The following is a 19390-nucleotide window of genomic DNA, read 5'->3' as shown; positions in this document are numbered from 1 at the left end:
AGTGATTGATGTCAGGAGTGAGATCCACCATATATGATCCCTATTTCAATTGGGGCCCTATCTTCTATCTACTCTAGTGATAGAAGACCTACAGCTCAAACATTAGATATTAGATCAGGTGGTGGTATGTGGGAGAGAGAGGTAGCTTCTGCTATATGTTGGTAAGAATATATATCTTAGTACTAGTATACTAAGAAATTTGGTGTTATTGTGGTTGCTGCTGGTTAATAACTTAGATCTAGTTAGTCATCGTTAACCAAAGCCTATGCATTATACTCAGGTGACATATATAAGAGGTTAAGGATACTTATGTGAAATAATCATTCTTCCAAACCAGTTGGTGGATTGAGGTTCTATACAGTTCAATGTGGCTATGTTCTTCTTTTCTCATTTGCCAGTTCTGGCTCTAGGCGACTTGCTCTTCATTACCATCGACCACTTCTCACTAACTGGTAAGGGAGGAAGGTCCAAGTGTTGCTCCGTAACCGGGAGCCAAGATGAGATATCAATGGGTTGGACATCTAAGATGTCCCATGCTCTCTGAAGATCCGCAGGAGTTTTTATGGTGCATCTTTTGCCTTGATATGCAAAGCCTAAGCCAAAGGAGAACAACCATTTGAATAGAATTTTCTGGCTTTTCAAATAGTCTGTCAGCGGCCGCAGTAGTCTCCTCTTGTATAAAGCAGAGGGGGCCAGATCTTGAAATAAAGCAATATTGGAGTCTTCCAGCTCAATTTCGTTTGCCTCTCTTGCAGCTTTTAGGATATCTGCAGTGTCCCTATATAACTCAGAAGGCCACATATTACGTCTCTGGGAGGCTCATCAGATTTCGGAGCCTGTCTGAGAGATCTGTGTATTCTTTCTATAGTAATCTTCTGAGCTCTGTCTTCTGAGTTCTGTCTTTAGTGAAGATCTTAATGGCTGCCTCTGGTAGCTGGTCATGTGTTACTGTCTCTGGCATCCCTTTGATACAGACATTTCTCCTCCTGCTCCTGTTCTCTTGGTCCTCTATTTGTAGTATTGCCATATTTAGGCCGTCTGCTTGCGTAGACATACTGGGGCAGATTTACTTACCCGGTCCACTCGCGATCCAGCGGCACGTTCTCTGCGGTGGATTCGGGTCCGGACGGGATTTATTAAGGCAGTTCCTCCGACGTCCACCAGGTGGCGCTGCTGCGCTGAAAAGCATCGGAACGCGCTCAAGTTCACCGGCCTATTCCTAGTGAAGGTAAGTGCAAGCTCCGCAACACATTTTTTGTTTTAAATGAGGTGGTTTTTCCGAATCCGTCGGGTTTTCGTTCGGCCACACCCCCGATTTCCGTCGCGTGCTTGCCAGAGCCAATGCGCCACAATCCGATCGCGTGCGCCAAAATCCCGGGAAAATTCAGGGGAAATCGGCGCAAATCAGAAATATTCGGGTAACACGTCGGGAAAATGCGAATCGGGTCCTTAGTAAATGACCCCCACTGTGTGCTAGCGCAGCGTTAAAATCTACAATGGCGGCTTGGTTATTATCTAATGCTTCCACCTGCCCTCCGACTGCTCTCACCTCTTCCCTGATAGCTGCGAGCTCCTGTAGAACTGGGGCTAGTGCCTGTTTCAGGACTCTTTGTAGCACTGTCTCTACCTCTGCTGAGGAGTCGGCGTTTGAGTCGTCCTGGCAGTCAGACTCGATAGGAGTGTCCGGCGCCATCTTGCGCGGGCGGGCTGGTGGCATGTTGAGCATTTTTCTTAGATAAAGTCCCCCTGATTTCTCTTACTTCTAGGGGTGTCCAGTCGATCGGGGCCCTTTACTTTGTTAGGTTTCCCCATTTTAAGGTCTCTAGAGTCGCTATATATCTGTGAAGCTAGATAGCTTAGCAGGAGCTCTCGTTTAAGCTTCCAGCTCGCAGCGCGGTCAGGCTCCGCCCCCACTAGTTTCATCTCCTTTAAGAAGACATCTAGGACCTTTTTGAAGCTCTCTGCTGTCACTGTTGTGAACCGCTTGTCTCTTCTGCAGATCAAACATTTTTTGTCACCATAAAAGAGCACCCTTGAATTCTTATAAGTTATTTAACATAGAACAACTTTTCACCATATTTTTCCAACCGTTGCCCCACTTGTGAAATTATATGCAATTAATTTGCATTCAGACCAAGGATGTCCTCAACGCAGATGTTACTATTAGGTGAGATACTTCGCCATAGTCATATGGTAACTTTATATGGGATCTAGGAACATAATCCCATAGTTATCACGCCAATGTGTTTTAATGGCATTCAATAAGATCATTAAGACTATTCCATCATCTTGATACGGCTGCATAGTCATAGACCCCTTTCACACTTGCGTTTTTCACTCATGTGTTCTGTGCATGTGTTTGACATGCAGAACTTGCATTGCATTTTGACTCCATTTTGATTCCATTGTGACTTACATGCACCAGGAAGATGATGGTGAACTCCGTTGGACCTGAGCGGGGAAGCGACACACGTAGGATATATGGCGCAGAATCTTAGTGAATCGCAGCACAATGTATAATCTTCCGACAATGCACTTTCGTGAACTCCGCAGGACCGGTAAGTAAATATGCCCCATTCTTTTCAATGGGTTTTGTCACACTTGCATTTTTTTCACACACACACTTTGTTTAATACCCAAGAAAAAGGGAGAACAGGCGGCAACAATATGAGAGGAGATGGAGAAGAACAGAGGACATGGGGCCTTTATATGATGGTAGACGGAGGAAGACAGGAGGTTACTGTACGAGGGGAAATGGAGGACAGGAGGCCACTATGTGAGGGAAGATGGAGAAGGACAGGAGGCCACTATATGAGGGGAGATGGAGGAGGACAGGAGGCCACTATGTGAGGGAAGATGGAGAAGGACAGGAGGCCACTATATGAGGGGAGATGGAGGAGGACAGGAGGTCACTATATAAGGGGAGATGGAGAAGGACAGGAGGCCACTATATAAGGGGAGATGGAGAAGGACACTGGGCCACTATATGAGGGGAGATGGAGGAGGACAGGAGGTCACTATATGAGGGGAGATGGAGAAGGACAGGAGGCCACTATATGAGGGGAGATGGAGGAGGACAGGAGGCCACTATGTGAGGGACAGGAGGACAGGAGGCCACTATATGAGGGGAGATGGAGGAGGACAGGAGATCACTATATGAGGGGAGATGGAGAAGGACAGGGGGCCACTATATGAGGGAAGATGGAGAAGGACAGGAGGCCACTATATGAGGGAAGATGGAGGAGGACAGGAGGTCACTATATGAGGGAAGATGGAGGAGGACAGGAGATCACTATATGAGGGGAGATGGAGAAGGACAGGGGGCCACTATATGAGGGAAGATGGAGAAGGACAGGAGGCCACTATATGAGGGAAGATGGAGGAGTACAGGAGGCCACCATATGAGGGGAGATGGAGGAGTAAAGGAGGCCACTATATGAGGGCAGATGAAGTAGTAAAGGAGGTCAGTATATGAGGGGAGATGGAGGAGTAAAGGAGGCCACTATAGGAGGGCAGATGAAGTAGTAAAGGAGGTCAGTATATGCGGGGAGATGGAGGAGTACAGGAGGCCACTATATGAGGGGAGATGGAGAAGGACAGGATGCCACTCTATGAGGGGAGATGGAGAAGGACAGGAGGCCACTATATGAGGGGAGATGGAGAAGGACAGGGGGCCACTATATGAGGGAAGATGGAGAAGGACAGGAGGCCACTATATGAGGGGAGATGGAGGAGTACAGGAGGCCACTATATGAGGGGAGATGGAGGAGTAAAGGAGGCCACTATATGAGGGGAGATGGAGGAGTAAAGGAGGTCAGTATATGAGGGGAGGTGGAGGAGTAAAGGAGGCCACTGTATGAGGGGAGATGGAGGAGTAAAGGAGGCCACTATATGAGGGGAGATAGGGGAGTACAGGAGGCCACTATATGAGGGGAGATGGAGGAGTAAAGGAGGCCACTATATGAGGGGAGATGGAGGAGTAAAGGAGGCCACTATATTAGAAGAGATGGAGGAGTAGAGGAGGTCACGATATGAGGGGAGATGGAGGAGTACAGGAGGCCACTATATGAGGGGAGAAGGAGGAGTACAGGAGGCCACTATATGAGGGGAGATGGAGGAGTAAAGGAAGTCAGTATATGAGGGGAGATGGAGAAGGACAGGAGGCCACTATATGAGGGGAGATGGAGGCGGACAGGAGATCACTATATGAGGGAAGATGGAGAAGGACAGGAGGCCAATATATGAGGGGAGATGGAGGAGTACAGGAGGCCACTATATGAGGGGAGATGGATGATTACAGGAGGCCACCATATGAGGGGAGATGGAGGAGTAAAGGAGGTCAGTATATGAGGGGAGATGGAGAAGGACAGGAGGCCACTATATGAGGGGAGATGGAGAAGGACAGGGGGCTACTATATGAGGGGAGATGGAGAAGGACAGGAGGCCACTCTATGAGGGGAGATGGAGAAGGACAGGAGGCCACTATATGAGGGGAGATGGAGGAGTACAGGAAGCCACTATATGAGGGGAGATGGAGGAGTACAGGAGGCCATTATATGAGGGGAGATGGAGGAGTACAGGAGGCCATTATATGAGGGGAGATGGAGGAGTACAGGAAGCCACTATATGAGGGGAGATGGAGGAGTACAGGAGGCCATTATATGAGGGGAGATGGAGAAGGACAGGAGGCCAATATATGATGGGAGATGGAGTAGGACAGGAGGCCACTATATAAGGGGAGACGGAGGAGTACAGGAGGCCACTATATGAGGGGAGATGGAGGATTACAGGAGGCCACTATATGAGGGGAGATGGAGGAGTAAAGGAGGTCAGTATATGAGGGGAGATGGAGAAGGACAGGAGGCCACTATATGAGGGGAGATGGAGAAGGACAGGAGATCACTATATGAGGGGAGATGGAGAAGGACAGGGGGCCACTATATGAGGGGAGATGGAGAAGGACAGGAGGCCACTCTATGAGGGGAGATGGTGAAGGACAGGAGGCCACTATATGAGGGGAGATGGAGGAGTAAAGGAGGTCAGTATATGAGGGGAGATGGAGAAGGACAGGAGGCCACTATATGAGGGGAGATGGAGGAGGACAGGAGATCACTATATGAGGGGAGATGGAGAAGGACAGGGGGCCACTATATGAGGGAAGATGGAGAAGGACAGGAGGCCACTATATGAGGGGATATGGAGGAGTACAGGAGGCCACTATATGAGGGGAGATGGAGGAGTAAAGGAGGCCACTATATGAGGGGAGATGGAAGAGTACAGGAGGCCACTATATGAGGGGAGATGGAGAAGGACAGGAGGCCACTATATGAGGGGAGATGGAGAAGGACAGGGGACCACTATATGAGGGAAGATGGAAAAGGACAGGGGGCCACTATATGAGGGGAGATGGAGGAGTACAGGAGGCCACTATATGAGGGGAGATGGAGGAGTAAAGGAGGCCACTATATGAGGGGAAATGGAGGAGTAAAGGAGGTCAGTATATGAGGGGAGGTGGAGGAGTACAGGAGGCCACTATATGAGGGGAGATGGAGGAGTAAAGGAGGCCACTATATGAGGGGAGATGGAGGAGTAAAGGAGGTCAGTATATGAGGGGAGGTGGAGGAGTAAAGGAGGCCACTATATGAGGGGAGATGGAGGAGGACAGGAGGCCACTATATGAGGGGAGATGGAGAAGGACAGGATGCCACTCTATGAGGGGAGATGGAGAAGGACAGGAGGCCACTATATGAGGGGAGATGGAGGAGTAAAGGAGGCCACTATATTAGGGGAGAGGGAGGAGTACAGGAGGCCACAATATGAGGGGAGATGGAGGAGTAAAGGAGGCCACTATATGAGGGGAGATGGAGGAGTACAGGAGGCCACTATATGAGGGGAGATGTAGGAGTACAGGAGGCCACTATATGAGGGGAGATGAAGGAGTAAAGGAGGTCAGTATATGAGGGGAGATGGAGAAGGACAGGAGGCCACTATTTGAGGGGAGATGGAGGAGGACAGGAGGTCACTATATGAGGGGAGATGGAGAAGGGCAGGGGGCCACTATATGAGGTGAGATGAAGGAGGATAAGAGGCCACTATATGAGAGGAGATGGGGGACAGGAGGCCACTATATGAGGAGAGATGGAGGAGGACAGGAGGCTACTAAATGAGGGGAGATGGAGGAGGACAGTGGGTCACTGTATGAGTGAAGATGGTGGAGGACAGTGGGTCACTATATAAGGGTAGAAGGAGGAGGACAGAAAAACACTATATGATCGAAGATGGAGAAGGACATGAGGTCCCTATATGAGGGTTGATGGAGGGGGACAGGAGGCTACTATATGAGGGTAGATGGAGTGTGACAGAAGGCTACTATAAGAGGGGAGATGGAGGAGGAAAGAAGGCCACTATTTTAGGGGAGTTGGAGGAGGAAAGGAGGCCGCGTTATGAAGGGACATGGAGGGTGACAAAGGGCCACTATATGAGGGTAGAATGGGAAGGACAGGAGTCCACTATATGAGGGGAGATGGAGTAGGACAAAAGGCTACTATATGTGGGAAGATGGGGGGACAGAAAGCAACTATATAAATGGAGATGGAGTAGAACAAAAAGCCATTATATAAGGGGAGATGGATGAGGACAGGGGCCACTGTATGAGGGGAAATGGAGGTGGACAGGAGGCCACTATCGGAGAGAAGATGGAGGAGGAAAGGAGGCCAGTATATGAGGGGAGATGGGGGAGAACAGGAGGCCACTATAGGAGAGAAGATGGAGGAGGAAAGGAGGCCACTATATGAGGGGAGATGGAGGAGTAAAGGAGGTCAGTATATGAGGGGAGATGGAGAAGGACAGGAGGCCACTATATGAGGGGAGATGGAGGAGGACAGGAGATCACTATATGAGGGGAGATGGAGAAGGACAGGGGGCCACTATATGAGGGAAGATGGAGAAGGACAGGAGGCCACTATATGAGGGGATATGGAGGAGTACAGGAGGCCACTATATGAGGGGAGATGGAGGAGTAAAGGAGGCCACTATATGAGGGCAGATGAAGTAGTAAAGGAGGTCAGTATATGAGGGGAGATGGAGGAGTAAAGGAGGCCACTATATGAGGGGAGATGGAGGAGTACAGGAGGCCACTATATGAGGGGAGATGGAGGAGTAAAGGAGGTCAGTATATGAGGGGAGATGGAGAAGGACAGGAGGCCACTATATGAGGGGAGATGGAGGAGGACAGGAGATCACTATATGAGGGGAGATGGAGAAGGACAGGGGGCCACTATATGAGGGGAGATGAAGTAGTAAAGGAGGTCAGTATATGAGGGGAGATGGAGGAGTACAGGAGGCCACTATATGAGGGGAGATGGAGAAGGACAGGGGGCGACTATATGAGGGGAGATGGAGAAGGACAGGGGGCCACTATATGAGGGAAGATGGAAAAGGACAGGGGGCCACTATATGAGGGGAGATGGAGAAGGACAGGGGGCCACTATATGAGGGAAGATGGAAAAGGACAGGGGGCCACTATATGAGGGGAGATGGAGGAGTACAGGTGGCCACTATATGAGGGGAGATGGAGGAGTAAAGAAGTCCACTATATGAGCGGAGATGGAGGAGTAAAGGAGGTCAGTATATGAGAGGAGATGAAGTAGTAAAGGAGGTCAGTATATGAGGGGAGATGGAGGCGTAAAGGAGGCCACTATATGAGGGGAGATGGAGGAGAACAGGAGGCCACTATATGAGGGGAGATGGAGAAGGACAGGATGCCACTCTATGAGGGAAGATGGAAAAGGACAGGGGGCCACTATATGAGGGGAGATGGAGGAGTACAGGAGGCCACTATATGAGGGGAGATGGAGGAGTACAGGAGGCCACTATATGAGGGGAGATGGAGAAGGACAGGATGCCACTCTATGAGGGGAGATGGAGAAGGACAGGAGGCCACTATATGAGGGGAGATGGAGGAGTAAAGGAGGCCACTATATTAGGGGAGATGGAGGAGTACAGGAGGCCACTATATGAGGGGAGATGGAGGAGTAACGGAGGCCACTATATGAGGGGAGATGGAGGAGTACAGGAGGCCACTATATGAGGGGAGATGGAGGAGTACTGGAGGCCACTATATGAGGGGAGATGAAGAAGTAAAGGAGGTCAGTATATGAGGGGAGATGGAGAAAGACAGGAGGCCACTATATGAGGGGAGATGGAGGAGGACAGGAGATCACTATATGAGGGGAGATGGAGAAGGGCAGGGGGCCACTATATGAGGGGAGATGAAGGAGGATAAGAGGCCACTATATGAGATGAGATGGGGGACAGGAGGCCACTATATGAGGAGAGATGGAGGAGGACAGGAGGCTACTAAATGAGGGGAGATGGAGGAGGACAGTGGGTCACTGTATGAGTGAAGATGGTGGAGGACAGTGGGTCACTATATAAGGGTAGAAGGAGGAGGACAGAAAAACATATGTGGGAAGATGGAGAAGGACATGAGGTCCCTATATGAGGGTTGATGGAGGGGGACAGGAGGCTACTATATGAGGGTAGATGGAGTGTGACAGAAGGCTACTATGAGAGGGGAGATGGAGGAGGAAAGAAGGCCACTATTTTAGGGGAGTTGGAGGAGGAAAGGAGGCCACGTTATGAAGGGACATGGAGGGTGACAAAAGGCCACTATATGAGGGTAGAATGGGAAGGACAGGAGTCCACTATATGAGGGGAGATGGAGTAGGACAAAAGGCTACTATATGTGGGAAGATGGGGGGACAGAAAGCAACTATATAAATGGAGATGGAGTAGAACAAAAAGCCATTATATAAGGGGAGATGGATGGGGACAGGGGCCACTGTATGAGGGGAAATGGAGGTGGACAGGAGGCCACTATCGGAGAGAAGATGGAGGAGGAAAGGAGGCCAGTATATGAGGGGAGATGGGGGAGAACAGGAGGCCACTATAGGAGAGAAGATGGAGGAGGAAAGGAGGCCACTATATGAGGGGAGATGGAGGAGTACAGGAGGCCATTATATGAGGGGAGATGGAGGAGTAAAGGAGGTCAGTATATGAGGGGAGATGGAGAAGGACAGGAGGCCACTATATGATGGGAGATGGAGGAGGACTGGAGGACACTACATGAGGGGAGATGCAGGAGGACAGGAGGACACTATGTAAGGGGAGATGGAGTAGGACAGGGGGACACTATATGAGGAGAGATGGAGGAGGACAGGAGGCCACTATATGAGGGGAGATGGAGGAGGACAGGCAGCCACTATATAAGAGCAGATGGAGGAGGACAGGAGGCTACTACATGAGGGGAGATGGAGGAGGACAGTGGGTCACTATATGAGTGAAGATGGTGGAGGACAGTGGGTCACTATATAAGGGGTGAAGGAGGAGGACAGAAAAACACTATATGAGGGAAGATGGAGAAGGACATGAGGTCCCTATATGAGGGTTGATGGAGGGGGACAGGAGGCTACTATATGAGGGTAGATGGAGGGGGACAGAAGGCTACTATAAGAGGGGAGATGGAGTAGGAAAGAAGGCCACTATTTTAGGGGAGTTGGAGGAGGAAAGGAGGCCACGTTATGAAGGGAGATGGAGGGTGACAAAAGGCCACTATATGAGGGTAGAATGGGAAGGACAGGAGTCCACTATATGAGGGGAGATGGAGTAGGACAAAAGGCTACTATATGTGGGAAGATGGGGGGACAGAAAGCAACTATATAAATGGAGATGGAGTAGAACAAAAAGCCATTATAAAAGGGGAGATGGATGAGGACAGGGGCCACTGTATGAGGGGAAATGGAGGTGGACAGGAGGCCACTATAGGAGAGAAGATGGAGGAGGAAAGGAGGCCACTATATGAGGGGAGATGGGGGAGAACAATAAGCCACTATATGAGGGTAGATGGAGGAGGTCTGGGGGCCATCTGTATGAGGGCAGATAGAGTAGGACAAAAGGGTCCTAAATGTGGGAAGATTGAGGAGGCCAAAAGGCCACTATAAGAGTGGAGATGATGGAGGACAGGAGGCCACTATATGAGGGGAGGTGGAGGAGGACAGGAGGCCACTATATGAGGGGAGTTGGAGGAGGACAGGAGGTCAATAAATGATCAGAGATGAAGGAGGACAGAAAGCCACTATATGAGTTGAGATGAAGTAGGACAAAAGGCCTCTATATGAGTGGAGATGGAGTAGGACAAAAGGCTACTATATGAGGGGTGATGGAGGAGGACAGGAGCAACTGTATTAGGGGAAATGGAAGAGGACAGGCAGGCACCCTATGAGGGGAGATGGAGAAGGACAGGAGGCCACTAAGTGAGGAGAGATGGAGGTGGACAGGAGACCACAATATATGGAAAGATGGAGGGGGACAGGCGGCCACTATATGCAGAGGGATGCTGGAGGACAAGAGGCCACTATATGAGGGGGGATGGATGAGGACAGGAGACCACGTTATTCGGGGGCACAAACACAAAGCCAACTCAACTGGGGATGGGAAAAAATGAGGTTGGTGAATAGGGAAAAAAGGGGAAAAGCAGAAGAAAAGAATGATAGAAAGATAAATATGACTAGACAAGAACAAAGCAGTATCTAAAGGTTGAAGGACACAAGCTTGGAAAGAAAAAAAAGTCTAAAGGGAAGTAGCAGGGTACAGCAGAAGAACACATGTTAAAGGGGTAGAGGGCAGAGCCACGTCTGAGAGTGACAGCTAGGATGAATCCTGTAACTAAACATGCTCAGGAAGATATAACAATCAAGAAGGGCCTTCATTAATGACCCAATGGCTACGGAACATGATGGGAATATTAATGGAGTCTTCAAAGGTCAGGGGGGCAGCCCAAGCATTAAAGGCAATCTACCACCAGATTGAAGGATTGTAAACCAAGTACACTGACATACTGGTGTGTACCCCCTATGGCAGGATCTTCAGTTCTTTTAGCTTCTTCGGACTTTGTTTTTACAAAAAAAAAAGGCTTTTAAAATTATGTAAATTTACATAATTTTTTAAGCCTTTGTTTTTCATAAAGGGCACAAGAGGCTAAATGAAGAGCAGATCCTGCCAGAGGGGGCACACATCAGTATGTCAGTGCTTTTACAATCCTTCATCCTGGTGGTAGATTTGCTTTAAGAAGGATGATGTGGAAGAAATGTTAATGGCTCAGGTGAATGTGCCATGTTGGAAGTAGTGGAGGCCATTGATTTAAAGAGAAAGGTATGGGCCAAATGTACTAGGGAAGTGATTGGAGAATTGAAGGGTTTAGTGGGAGTCTGCGAACACTCTCAGGGCATGTTGTGAGGGGAGGAGGCACGGAGAAGCCCCTTGTGATAGTTCTAGAGAGTTCTAGGATATTGTGTCCTCTCTCTCCGCTATCACAAACTTGTGAGGTAGAACAATAAATCAAAGCCCTTTGATTTTTGTCAGATGTACTGAAATGCAATAATACTAATAATTCTCAACACTGTTAAATCAATATATAACAAAATAAAGTGAATGAAATCCTTTTTTCAACATATAAAGTGTAGAAGTTCCTAATTTAGAGACCCCAGAACACGGTTGCTTTATTTCAGCAACAGTGTCTTATCTGTCTGTAATGTCAGGTATTTCAGCCCAATTCATTAAATCTGAGGGACCCTTGGACATGTGTGGCCACTGCTATGGAGATGAGTTGGACATAAAAAAAAAAAAATCTAACTTATTCTATTTATTCTAATACCAAACATTTCAGTAAAGTTCTCATCTACAAATACAACATTGTGTGCGTTTTAAGGTCAGATACAAACATTGTGTGCGTTTTAAGGTCAGATACATTGTATTTAATGGTCATGAGCCAATTCTTTTTTTTATTTCCATTGTTTAAGATGGTATTTTGTGCTTAGTTTATGCCAAGACTCTTGAGATTCATTATTTTTCTGTAGATTTCTTTAAAAAAAAAAAAGATGATTATTGAAGACTTGGGAATTTCAAAATATGATTATGAAGTTGGAATTGAAAAATAAAATTATTAATTAAATGGATTTACTGATTAAGTCCTTAGAGGAGATTGTGTTATATTGGTTATAATAATAAATCTTAAAATTAAAAAAAAAGAAAAAAATAGACTCAATAGCTTAAAGAATGTATGATTTTATTATTTTACAGGCTTCTATTGTATTTGCTTATATTGTAGTTATTTATTACTTGTGTCTTTCTAATTTCCTTCATTTTATATTGTTATATTTTATATTTCACTAGATGTGTTAAATATATTTATCTAAAAAAATAACAAGATCAGTCAATATAATCTCAAGTTACTATTTTCTTAACCAGGTTCTTAACCATCACTCTATATTCATACTATAGATATAGAGGTTTACTAGAAGTTTCTTGCAACAGACAAATCTATAAGATCACTGTTCTTACAGTGGCTTAGCAAGTTTCCAATGGGGTTCATTGCAAACTTTAGATTGGATCCCATTTACCTAAATACCATCACTGCCCCCCATTAAGCCTAAGTAAAAAATAATTATACATCCAATCAGTAAATATTACACTTAAGTATTCAGTATTATATTACTCTTTACATAAATATACCACACAGAAATACATACCAGCAGTGACTATACCACACATAGATATATAGCAGCGATAAATGTACTGCTAATGGGTGGCCATTAGGCAGAGATAGACATCACTAGTTTAAATTACCTTGGGACTACTAGTAAATTAGTTTGGAACTGTTTCCTTCTCTCTCTCTGTGCTGACCTCCCCTGTCCTAATGGTGCTGCTGTCAGTGAATAGCATGCAGTTATACCTAAATCCTAAAGGTGCTACTGTCAGTGAATAGTGTGCCGTAATACCTATATCTTAAAGGCACTGTCACTGTATGGTTTGGGAAAGCAGGAATTAGGTGAGAGGGACAGGACTGTTTCACCACTGCAGGTGGTGGTGCTTCAGGGAGCATATGTGTTCCTGCCTGCTCCAAGTTCCTCTGGTCCAAGTAGGCAACAGGTTGTGTAGCGTTTACCAGTAGGCCCCAAAAGGACACACAAAGTTGATATATTGGTCAATTACATGGGAAAGGGTCTCAACTTTCATCGGATTACCAGGCTTATCGCCAGGCTCATCCTTAATTGAAAGTGAAGAGCCTTCTCCCACACTCCCCATTAAAGTAACAAAGCCATTCCAGCCACATGTCATGGAGCCCTCAGTCCTGCTGTACAATGACTCTCCTCTAGAGATGAGCGAGCACTAAAATGCTCGGGTACTCGTTATTCGAGACGAACTTTTCCCGATGCTCGAGTGCTCGTCTCGAATAACGAGCCCCATTGAAGTCAATGGGAGACTTGAGCATTTTTCAAGGGGACCAAGGCTCTGCACAGGGAAGCTTGGCCAAACACCTGGGAACCTCAGAAAAGGATGGAAACACCACGGAAATGGACAGGAAACAGCAGGGGCAGCATGCATGGATGCCTCTGAGGCTGCTTAAATGCACCATTATGCCAAAATTATGGGCAACAGCATGGCCATGACAGAGTGACAGAATGAAGCTAGATAGCATCTAAAACATCCAATAATTGACCCTGACACTATAGGGGACGGCATGCAGAGGCAGCGGCAGCAGCGGCAGGCTAGAGAGTGGCATGGCGACATACCCTAAATGGACTCAGGCTTCAAACCAATGGGTGGCAGAGAGGAACCAAAGGAGGTGAGCAAGAAGCGCTCAAATAATATCGGTACATGATAAAAGTTTGCCAGTATATTTTGTGGATTACATAGCAGGGTGGCGACAAAGTTAACAAGTTTGATGTGGAAGCCATGAAAACAACCCAAAATTGTGCCTGACATGCCCTGTAATAGCTCTTGGGCGGTGTGCCTTTTATCGCCTAGGCTCAGCAGTTTGAGCACCGCCTGCTGTCGCTTAGCAACGGCACTGCTGCTGTGCCTAGAGCTACCGACTGATGGCGCCATGCCCACGGATGGTAATTCGGAGGAGGTGGAGGAGGGGTGGGAGGAGGAGGAGGTATAGTAGGCCTTTGAGACCTGGACCGAGGTAGGCCCCGCAATCCTCTGCGTCGGCAGTATATGACCAGCCCCAGGGTCAGACTCGGTCCCAGCCTGCACCAAGTTAAGTGTAGTAGCATTCTTATAAGTTTGGGATATGGCGGGTGAGGGGAATGTAAACAGATGTGCAAGAAGCGCTGAAATAATATCCGTAAATGGTAAAAGTTTGCCAGTATATTTTGTGGATAACACAGCAGGGTGGCGACAAAGTTGACAACTTTGATGTGGAATCCATGAAAACAACCCAAATTTCTGACTGACACACCTCGTTTGATAAGGGGACGATGTATGGAGGCAGCTATATGGACGACTTTTGGAGGTAGCAATGGAGACAACGTGTGGAGGCTGCTATGGAGACAATTTAATTTGGATAGTGCCTGTATGTGGCAGTCCAAAAAAGTTTTCAAACCAGAGGAGCAGGTAGGTGGCCCTCCAGAAAAATGGAATAGATTGAGTGCCTGTATGTGGCAGTCCAAAAAAGTTTTCAAACCAGAGGAGCAGGTAGGTGGCCCTCCAGAAAAATTGAATAGATTGAGTGCCTGTATGTGGCACTCCCAAAAATTGTTTAAAACAGAGGACCGGGTAGGTGGCCCTCCAGAAAAATTAAATGCATAAAGTACTATAGCTAGAGCCAGTGGGCCCTGTCAAAAAATAGCCAGTTTCCTCTGCTTTAGTGTACAAAGAGGAGGAGAAGGAGGAAAATGAGGAGGAGGAGGAGTGCATAAATTATTCAGGTTGAGCTTCCTTCACCTGGTGGAGATTGGAAATTATGAGAAATCCAGGCTTTATTCATCTTAATAAGCGTCAGCCTGTCAGCGCTGTCAGTCGACAGGCGTGCACGCTTATCGGTGATGATGCCACCAGCTGCACTGAAAACCCGCTCGGACAACACGCTAGCGGCAGGGCAGGCAAGAACCTCCAAGGCGTACAGTGCCAGTTCGTGCCACATGTCCAGCTTTTAAACCCAGTAGTTGTAGGGAGCTGTGTGATCATTTAGGACGATGGTATGGTCAGCTACGTACTCCCTCACCATCTTTCTGTAAAGATCAGCCCTACTCTGCCGAGACTGGGGACAGGTGACAGTGTCTTGCTGGGGTGACATAAAGCTGGCAAAAGCCTTGTAAAGCGTACCCTTGCCAGTGCTGGACAAGCTGCCTGCTCGCCTACTCTCCCTCGCTACTTGTCCCGCAGAACTACGCACTCTGCCGCTAGCGCTGTCAGAAGGGAAATAGTGTTTCAGCTTGTGCACCAGGGCCTGCTGGTATTCATGCATTCTCACACTCCTTTCCTCTCCAGGGATGAGAATGGAAAGATTTTGCTTGTACCGTGGGTCCAGGAGAGTGAATACCCAGTAATCGGTGCTGGAATAAATTCTTTGAACGCGAGTGTCACGGGATAGGCAGCCTAGCATGAAATCTGCCATATGCGCCAGAGTACCAACGCGTAAGAATTCACTCCCCTCACTGGCCTGACTGTCCATTTCCTCTTCCTCCAACTCCTCCAACTCCTCTTCTTCTGCCCATACACGCTGAACAGTGAAGGACTGAACAATGGTCCCCTCTTGTGTCTCGCCAACATTCTCCTCCTCTTCCTCCTCATCCTCCTCCACCTCCACCTCCTCCGATATGTGCTGAGAAACAGACCTAAGGGTGCTTTGGCTATCAACAAGGGAATCTTCTTCCCCCGTCTCTTGTGACGAACGCAAAGCTTCCGACTTCATGCTGATCAGAGAGTTTTTCAACAGGCCAAGCAGTGGGATGGTGAGGCTGATGATGGCGGCATCGCCACTGACCATCTGTGTTGACTCCTCAAAGTTACTCAGCACCTGACAGATATCAGACATCCACGTCCACTCCTCATTGTAGACTTGAGGAAGCTGACTGACTTGACTACCAGTTCTGGTGGAAGTTGACATCTGGCAGTCTACAATTGCTCTGCGCTGCTGGTAAACTCTGGATAACATGGTTAATGTTGAATTCCACCTCGTGGGCACGTCGCACAACAGTCGGTGAGCGGGCAGTTGGAGGCGGCGCTGCGCTGCCCTGAGAGAGGCAGCATCTGTGCTGGACTTCCTGAAATGCACACAGATGCGGCGCACCTTTGTGAGCACATCAGACAGATTGGGGTATGTCTTGAGGAAACGCTGAACTATCAGATTTAACACATGGGCCAGGCATGGCACATGTGTCAGTCTGCCGAGTTGCAGAGCCGCCACCAGGTTACGGCCGTTGTCACACACAACCATGCCTGGCTTCAGGTTCAGCGGTGCCAGCCACAGATCAGTCTGCGCCGTGATGCCCTGTAATAGTTCTTGGGCGGTGTGCCTTTTATCGCCTAGGCTCAGCAGTTTGAGCACCGCCTGCTGTTGCTTAACGACGGCACTGCTGCTGTGCCTAGAGCTAGCGACTGATGGCGCCATGCCCACGGATGGTAGTTCGGAGGAGGAGGTGGAGGAGGGGTGGGAGGAGGAGGAGGCATAGTAGGCCTGAAAGACCTGGACCGAGGTAGGCCCCGCAATCCTCGGCGTCGGCAGTATATGACCAGCCGCAGGGTCAGACTCGGTCCCAGCCTCCACCAAGTTAACCCAATGTGCCGTCAGCGATACATAGTGGCCCTGCCCGGCAGCACTCGTCCACGTGTCCGTGGTCAGGTGGACCTTGTCAGAAACAGCGTTGGTCAGGGCACGGATGATGTTGTCTGACACGTGCTGGTGCAGGGCTGGGACGGCACATCGGGAAAAGTAGTGGCGGCTGGGGACCGAATACCGAGGTGCGGCCGCCGCCATGAGGTTGCGAAAGGCCTCGTTCTCTACTAGCCTATAGGGCAGCATCTCCAGGCTAAGCAATCTGGAGATGTGGACATTAAGGGCTTGGGCGTGCCGGTGGGTTGCACTATATTTCCGTTTCCGCTCCAGCGTCTGGGGTATGGAGAGCTGAACGCTGGTGAATGCTGTGGAGGATCGTGGAGGCGACGATGGGGTTTTTGTGCCAGGGTCCTGGGCAGGGGGCTGACTATCAGCTGACACAGGGGAAGGAGCAGTGGTGTGCACGGCCGGAGGTGAACGGGCTTGGTGCCACTGAGTGGGGTGTTTAGCATTCATATGCCTGCGCATACTGGTGGTAGTTAAGCTAGTAGTGGTGGAACCCCTGCTGATCCTGGTTTGGCAAAGGTTGCACACCACAGTCCGTCGGTCATCCGGCGTTTCCTTAAAGAACCTCCAGACTTCTGAAAATCTAGCCCTCGCCGCGGGAGCCCTCGCCGCGGGAACTTCACTACGTGACACATTTGGCGCTGATGCACCTGCTCTGGCCCTGCCTCTCCGTCTGGCCCCACCACTGCCTCTTCCAACCTGTTCTGGTCGAGGACTCTCCTCCATCTCAGAAGCACTGTGTTCACCCGGCCTCTCAACCCAGCTTGGGTCTGTCACTTCATCATCCTCCGATCCCTCAGTCTGCTCCCCCCTCGGACTTCCTGCCCTGACAACAACTTCACCACTGTCTGACAACCGTGTCTCCTCATCGTCGGACACCTCTTTACACACTTCTTCCACTACGTCAAGAAGGTCATCATCACCCACAGACTGCGACTGGTGGAAAACCTGGGCATCGGAAAATTGCTCAGCAGCAACCGGACAAGTGGTTTGTGACTGTGGGAAGGGTCCAGAAAACAGTTCCTCAGAGTATGCCGGTTCAAATGCCAAATTTTCCTGGGAGGGAGCAGACTGGGGGGGAGGAGGCTGAGGTGCAGGAGCTGGAGGAGTGCTGATTTCGGTGACATGGGTGGACTGCGTGGAAGACTGACTGGTGGACAAATTGCTCGAAGCATTGTCGGCAATCCACGACATCACCTGTTCGCACTGTTCTGGCCTCAACAGTGCTCTACCACGAGTCCCAGTAACTTCAGACATGAACCTAGAGAGTGTAGCTCTGCGGCGTTCCCCTGCTCCCTCATCAGCAGGTGGTGTCTCACCCCGCCCAGGACCACGGCCTCTGACCCCTGCAGTAGTTGGACGCCCACGTCCCCGCCCTCGTCCTCTACCCCTAGCCCTCGGGTTAAACATTTTGAAAATGAAAGTTATAACTTTAATTTTTTTTTAACTTTTTTTTGTGTTTTTTTGTGTTTTTTAGTTTTTAAAACCAAACGATGCTATCCTATTGCTATGGCTATTTTCTAGCCAAGTATGAAAGCACACTGCTATGCCAGATGAGATGACGCTGAGTTATTAAAAAAATAAACGTAAAATAAAAAGAAACTGGCAGACTGTGCCTAATTGAAATCAAACCCCTAATAAATTGTCCCACTTCGGTCTTTGCGATGGATATGTGCGTCACTAAGCGCTAAACACAAAGGTCGCAAGTCTCACTACAAATTCCTCACAATATGGTACTAGCTGCAAAATAAAAAAAAAAAAAAAGTATAACGTTATTGTAGCCCTAAGAAGGGCTGTTGGGTTCTTGTAGAATCACTCCTGCCTAACACTATTCTAATTGAACAGCCTAACGCTTTCCCTGACCAGCAGCAGCTCTCTCCCTAGCGGCATCCAGACACAGAATGATCCGAGCAGCGCAGGCAGTGGCTAGTCTATTCCAGGGTCACCTGATCTGGCCAGCCAACCACTGCTATCGACGTGTAAGGGTACCACGTCATGCTGGGTGGAGTGCAGAGTCTCCTGGCTTGTGAGTGGCTCTGTTTCTGGCCGCCAAAAAGCAAAACGGCGGGAGCTGCCATTTTATCGAGCGGGCGAAGTATTCGTCCGAGCAACGAGCAGTTTCGAGTACGCTAATGCTCGAACGAGCATCAAGCTCGGACGAGTATGTTCGCTCATCTCTACTCTCCTCGAGTCCATGGCCCATCCACTTTTTCCTGCCCCAGTATAAGACCTAGGGGCACATTTACCAAAGCCCCTTCAACAGTTTTATGTTGGACTTTGCACGTTCTTTTTAGTGAAAACTGCTTGCACAGGTATTTAGGAAGTGTCCACGCCACATATGTGTCCCACATGACTCATTTCTGTTGCGGCTGCACTATTTTTTATGTGACAAACTGTTGGTATTAAAAAGGAAATTTCAATGCCCAGTTGAAATTTGCAACACATTTATCATGCAAAGTCTGAAAGAAGTGTGTTGCACTCCCTATTTTAAAGGTCCACCAAAAAAAGTTGGTGAAATCTGTCAGAGCAGTGCAGGGAGAGCCAGATTTATGTATAACAATGCACCGAGTCTGGTGCACACTTCACTGGAAAACTGCAGTTTTTAGTAAATGTGGCCCATAGAGTTCCAAGATTTCCAAGAATTTTTATTGGAGGATGAGGTTGTGGACGGTGGACCATCAGAAGAAAACTATGATTACA

This window comes from Engystomops pustulosus, chromosome 3 (assembly GCF_040894005.1).
Source record: "Engystomops pustulosus chromosome 3, aEngPut4.maternal, whole genome shotgun sequence".
Lineage (NCBI taxonomy): Eukaryota > Metazoa > Chordata > Amphibia > Anura > Leptodactylidae > Engystomops > Engystomops pustulosus.
This window is presented reverse-complemented; position numbering follows the sequence as displayed.